The sequence below is a fragment of the Lolium rigidum genome, chromosome 6 (genome assembly GCF_022539505.1).
Source record: "Lolium rigidum isolate FL_2022 chromosome 6, APGP_CSIRO_Lrig_0.1, whole genome shotgun sequence".
Lineage (NCBI taxonomy): Eukaryota > Viridiplantae > Streptophyta > Magnoliopsida > Poales > Poaceae > Lolium > Lolium rigidum.
Genome location: NC_061513.1, coordinates 283,955,612 through 283,962,473, shown reverse-complemented (window position 1 = coordinate 283,962,473; position 6,862 = coordinate 283,955,612).

Genomic DNA, 6,862 nt, shown 5'->3' with positions numbered 1-6,862 from the left:
ATAATCGCGTCTAGTGTGCCCTATATACGCGATTTGAAGGGCCGCGAGAAAAGTGAATGAATCAAAGGAAGGGTTTTTGGAAAAAAGAAAGAGGGCAAACTATTTTAAATATTTTAGAAAACTTTAAAGGGGTTTAAAACAAACTTTTCAAAAATCGTTTGGACAAGTAAGAACTATTCTATGTATCATCCTCATTAATATTTGGTTTCTCACGACGAGTTTAACACAAGTTAAGTTTTGCGAATTCAATGTTTTAGAAAGGTTTAAGGTGCCCAAAGAATATATGTATCCGTCCTTTCTATAAACGAAAATATTTGTGTTTATAATGTGGTGTGACATGTGTGCCAATAAAAATTATTTAACGGACCGTAGCAACGCACGGACATTCAGCTAGTAGTTATGTAATATTTGTGTTACGAGGCTTGCTTCAGAGTACAACCCCACCACCTTAAACTCAAACTAAAGAAGGGATAGTATTGTTCCGAACCCTCATAAACTTAATTACGAAGGGGTACATAACGATCTTAGCCCTTAACAAGTTGAAGTTTGGAAAGAGGCGGTTGTATTTGAGCAAACGCCTTGTGTTATCTATGTTTGGAATTGTGAATACGAGACACAAGTTGAAGTGTCTAGTTTTGTATTATCTGAAAAAATTGCTTGTGCCCTATTTTACATCATCTAAACCGGTGCCCTATATTTTATGTCCTAAAACCTAAAATAGTTCTCTAAAACTGTTTTCAGGTATCATATTTTACATTGTTTATTGAAGATGCTCTAAAGAAGCATTAATATGAGCATTAGAGCATCTCCACCGGCGTCCCCCAAATAGGCGCCGATAGGTGCACCAGCAGTGCCCTCTTGGAGGCGCCTAAACCCCTCCTTCCATTTGCGGAGGGCTGCCCCACACCGGCGACACAAAAGTGGAGCCCCCCTCCCCCCAAGTTGTTTTTTAGAAATTTCATTAATTAAATTAAAATCACGGAAAATTTCATTCAAATTTGTACAAAGTTTTCCAATTTTCAACTAAAATCATTTAAAAAACCTAATCTAATAACGACGATCAAACGTGCTATAGTCCAACGTATTAGCCTTGTCACCGTCGTCGTTGTCTGAGCCTAAGTCAAAGTCCTCGTCCTCCGGCTTTGTTGTCGGTGCTAGAGCCGGAGCAGCCCTGTCGAGGTCAATGAATTTACCACGTTCGAATGCCGACCACCACTCCGCTTACCAGTCGGTCCCCGCTAAGATATTTCATTGAACGATCGGTCCAACATCAAATGTTGGCTCGACGCGTCTTCTGGATCATCGGCGCCGCAGGTTGCTTGCATCTCGAGATACACATCCTAACATTTCTTCTCCGGAGGCGATGGCGGGAGAACAGGCCTCACCACCTGCCCCCGAGGTAAAGGCGCCCACGCGGCGGTGAATGGGGCAACTCCTTCTTCACCGACATCTCATTCTTCGGGTGGAGGAGCGCTAGTGCAAAGAAGCTCCCCCGCGGCGCATAGTGGATGACGATCCCTCCAGGCCCTTTCAGCGTCGGGTAGGGCATTGAGTGTTGCCGTCCTCCGCAGTTGGCGCCGAAGCGCGACGAGCGAGAGTGGGCTGCGGAGATGATGGACTACGCCACGGGGAAGCTCGCCGGCCGCCATCACATCACGGGTGGTAGTCGTACACAGCGAGCATCTGCTCGATGCCCCGCCAATACCAACACAAGCACCGACCCACTGGGTTGAACCGATCAAAGTCAGGGCCGGCGGAACGGGCGATTTTGGCCTCCCGCTAGCGCTAGAATACCTCTGCCCATTCCCTGCTTGTTGGCGCCCACATCGGGTCATCCCGCTGCCGTGGTAGAAGGTGCACCTTTCGTCGATGAGGCCGCTGAGCTCTGCCCCTCCGGCACCGGCGGGACTCCGTACCCACCGTTGGACACGTGCCACCCGCACATGCGACGGTATTCTGGCGGCACGAGCAGCCGAGCTCGGTGAAGCACCATCACCTTGTCGAGGGTGAACTTGTGCGGACAGTCCACCCCGATTTCGGCGCTGGTGACGCCGGCTTCGTGGTTGTGCGCCATGGCGGTGGAGAGAAGCCGGTCGTTGACAGCTAGGTTTTTCAGAAGCGGGATCAGGGAGAATGAGCATAGACGGGAGGGGCTGGTTGTTTATAGTAGGCGGTGGCTGTGCACATTGATGACGCGGGGAGCTCTGCCTTCACCGGTGGGTGTACGTGTAGAATCAATGGGTGGTGTCATGTCGCATCACTGCATCGAGAGGTGTGCCTATTAAAGACGACGGCCGTCCTCTCCACGCGGTCATTGACGTGGGCATTACCCTTCGGGTAACCAATGTTGCTCTACCCTATACGGTCCAACTGGAGGCCCATGAAGGTACCCGATGGCAAGATGGGCCACTAGGACGGTGCGGCGGAAGATTGCTTGGAGTTCAAGACACGGAGGAAGCCGAACAAGGAAAGCTTGAAGATAGATCTATTGTAAACCTACTCGTACTCAGTGAGATCTCTCGGGACCTGGCCACCTATATAAAGGCCAGGAGAGGGGCTATCGAGGGGGACAATCAACCTTAGCAATACTAGCCAGCAGAAGCTTAGAACTAGGTTACCCTAGCAACTAGCATCTCGACGAGAGCACAACCGAATGATTCGGCACCCCATTGTAACCTGTTTTCATCATAATCAAAGAACAGACAGGCAGGACGTAAGGGTTTTACCTCATCGAGGGCCCCGAACCTGGGTAAATCACTCTCCCCGCTTGTCTGTGTACCGATGTCTCGTGTCAGCTTGCAGGATTCCATCAACCCTAAGCCCCTATCGGAGGGCATTGCCGAGGAGCACCCTCGACAATTGGCGCCGTCTGTGGGAAGCCTGTCGGCACAAGGCAGGGCATCGGCAGTACCAGTCACATCTGCAGCGTTCGTACTCGAGTCACCAACGCCTCCAAATCCAAAAGATTCGATTCGCTACGGATCCTTCGAGTTCGTACCACACCTCAAGAAGTCGCACTCGATTCCTGCGGAATCGTGTGACGACATGACCACCACCTTTGGAGGCGTCCACTTCATCATCGACTCCGGAGGCTTTCTCCGTCTCCCTAGGACAGATACGTCCGGTTTTGGGCCCTCGGTTTTGGCAGAGGATACCTTGGCAGCAACCTTGGGAATTCCACCCAGGAGCACGCATGGAGGCAACCGAGGAAGTTTCGATCCCGCGTCAGGGCGGAAGAGAAGGCGAAGGGAATTATACCACGGAGAAGAAGAACGTGCAGCGCCTCACCCTCGCCAGTCCGAACGGGAACATGAGGGCGTGCAATCGATCCATGGCCGCGCTCGTTCACTACACCTATCGGCCACGGAGCAACTCGATGCACCATGCTATCTCCACTCCTATATCGACCCAGAGGACGGCCGGGAGAAATCCAGTCACCTATTGAGGAACTGCCGACACTTCTTGGAGATTCGACAGTTCTGTGATGACCTCAGGAGTGAAGCTATATCAAGAGTTCACATGATGGAGAAGAGGGCGAGATCTTACAGCTATCGGGCAGAGCCATACGTACCGGAGCCGTATGAACCAATGGAGAAGGATGAGTATGTACCAGCCGAGGTATTCCCAGAACCACGCGGGCAGGTCAGCATGATCCATAAAACTAGCTTTTCAAAAAGGGAAATCAAGAAATTCTCACGAGAAGTGAAGTACGCAGAAGTCGCTATGGTCGACACACCCGAATTCATCGACTGGTCAGAACAAAGTATCTCCTTCGACAGGACAGATCACCCGAAGGCAGTCCCTAGACCAGGCCATGCAGCTCTAGTCCTCGAGGCGCAGATCGGAGGGTTCAACATGAGCAAAGTATTCATGGACAGAGGAAGCGGCTTAAACCTACTATTCGCCAACACAATGAGAGCAATGGGTTTAACAGTCGATATGCTGAGAGAATCCGACACGAGATTCCACGGCATTATACCGACCCGACCCGCTTATTCCCTTGGAAAAACGTCATTGGATGTGGTCTTCAGCGCGCCCACCAATTTCAGGAGAGAAAAGATCGAGTTCGAAGTTGTCGACTGGGAGTCTCAGTATCATGCCATCCTCGGAAGGCCGGCGTTTTCCAAGTTTATGGCCGTACCTCATTATGCATACCTAAAACTAAAGATGCCGGGCAACAACGGAACCCCAATAACCGTTCACGGGAGCTTTGCTCGATCAGACACCTGTGACAGAGAGTTCCAGAAGATCGTCTCGAAATTCGGCGCTAAGGAGGAACTCAATGCGATCGACGCAGCTGTGGATCATACATAGCCACCAGCCGACAACCGAAACGTAAGATCCGACGAGTTTGATGCTACAAAGGAAGCCAAGAAGCTGCAGGTGCACCCCACTGACCCGAAGAAAACGGTCAATATATCGGCTGACCTTACGGTCGCATAGGAAGGCGCGCTCATCGAGTTCCTCCGTGAGCGCCGGGAGATATTTGCATGGGAACCATCCGACATGCCACGTATCCCCGGGGAACTCGCTGAGCACGCCCTTAATGTTGACCCGACAGCCAAACCAGTGCAGCAGTCGATGCGTCGATTCTCTGAACCCAAGAGGAGAGCAATTGGTGAGGAAATCAATCGACTTCGTAAAGCAGGATTCATCCGAGAGCTCAAGGAATCAGAATGGGTGGCTAACCCTGTCATGGTACCCAAGAAGGACACCACCGCTCTGCGTATGTGTATCGATTACACCGTGATGAGGACATCCCTACCTCACTACTACCTCCGTCATTACCAACTGAAGATGAACCTGCTGTGAAGCTCAAGTCCAATGAAGTCAGGATTGGACCAATGACACGAGCTCGTGCGAAGCTACTTAAACAACAGGTGAACTTGTTTCTAAACGATACTTTGATTGATGAAAACTTTATACTGCCTAAGTCCTATTACTTATGTATCATCAGGTATCAAGAGGAGACGAGCATCGCACGAGGAGAGGAGCAGCTGGACATGAAGACGGACGTCAAGATGGCCGTGAAGCTGGACATGAAGATATCTCATGGACGCGCGAGGGAGGAGCGGGAGGCATGCGCGAGAGGAGAAGAAGAAGTCCAGGCCGGTCCAGAACCCGGTCAGACCGGCCCCCAGACCGGCCAGCCCGGTCCCTGGCCCGGTCGACCGGTCACAAACCGGATGTCAACCGGAGGAAGCCCCTCGTACCGGACGAAAACCGGAAACTTCGCAGTTTTCCGGTCTACATCCCGGTTGACCGGACCACTGACCGGACAGCCCGGTCCACAGCCCGGTTGACCGGACCACAAACCGGACCGGCCGGTCCACAGCTCGGTCGACCAGACCCTAGACCGGACATGTCCGAGTCTGTCTCGACCAGATCTATTCTGGGTCGGTTTTACTTGTAGTTTTTCGACCAGAACTCGTCCCGGACGCCTATATACGTGCCTTGGACGACCCCCTAGCTGCTTTAGACCACGTTTAAGATAAACCCTAGTTCTTAGTTGTTTGCTCTGCAAAACTATTGAATTCCCTACACCATATTGCTCGGATATTGTGTATATCCTGTTTAAGTCTTGTGTGATCTGCTGTTCCATTGGGAATTAGACGGTTGCAACTTACCGCTTCGTGGTCGGCGGCTACGTGCACAAGTGTGTGGAGTTGCGAATATCTTGCAGGGTTGAGAGCTGTTGCATCTGGCGACAGGGACCAATCGAGAGATCTCGTTGCGTCATACAAGTTATCATCCACTTCATCTTCGTGTATCTCCGCTGCCATCACCCGTGATCATCATCACCACCATTGCTTACTGAGAAGATCGGGCCACCCCTTATCATCTTGGTATCAGATTTCCAGTTTTCCTCGGTAAGCCATCCACAATCCACCCCATAGTTGAGTTGTGAGTGTTTCCTATACAGAAAAAGCCAAAAAAAAAGTTAGGGTTAGGGTTTTCCATAGCCATAGATTGCACTAATTTCGAGTTTTAGTTGCTTTTCGTAGTTGTTTTTGCGTACCTTTATCTTTCGTCTAGTAGAATTGTTAGGGTTTTTGTTTTCATCTAGTTTATCATCTAAAGTCAGTTTTTGTTTACTCCGAGTGCACATAGCATACAGTGTGTTTGTCCAAACCATAGCTACAGCCTTTCGATATACGTGACTAGGAACTTCCCCAGAAGAGACTAGTTTTACCGCTCGACAGGCTGCTCATTAGGGTTTTGGTGCTTTGCATATCTTGTTGGCCGTGTTATCAAGGAGTTGAGTCATAAAGTCAAAAAAAAATAGAAAAGAAGCAAAAAGAGCTACATAGCTGCGTGTGTTACAAAAAGAAAATACAAAAAGAAAAGTGTGTGCTAGTTGAAATCAAGTGAAAGGCCTGAGTTTTCTTTACTGCATCCGTAGTTGAGCAATATTGTGCCTGTCTCGTTGAGCTTTGCTAGTGTCTCTCTTGTGCATTGCAACCTTTCCTCTATATAGTTGCATTGCCCCATTATATCGCCTTGTGTGAGTATCTTTGGTTGTCTACGGTCAGCGCTAGAGCTTGTTATTGGTGCAAATAGGTAGCCTACCTACAACCCCACATATACCCTGCTTTGTCGTGTGATTGTTCTTATACCCTTGATATTCGCTTCGCTACATCCGTGCACTAGTTGTTACTACAAGTGGTAAGCGACACTAATTTACTTTGGAACGGTAAGATTTCCTTTTCTTATCAGTTTTGAGTGAGTTGTGAGAGTACCACCATATATTTTTGATTTAGTGCACTAACCTACTAATCATGTCTCGCTAGTGATAATAAGATTGTTAACCAGGAGAACAAGAATTCGGCGAGATATCATCACATGGAGGGAGTATGAAGCT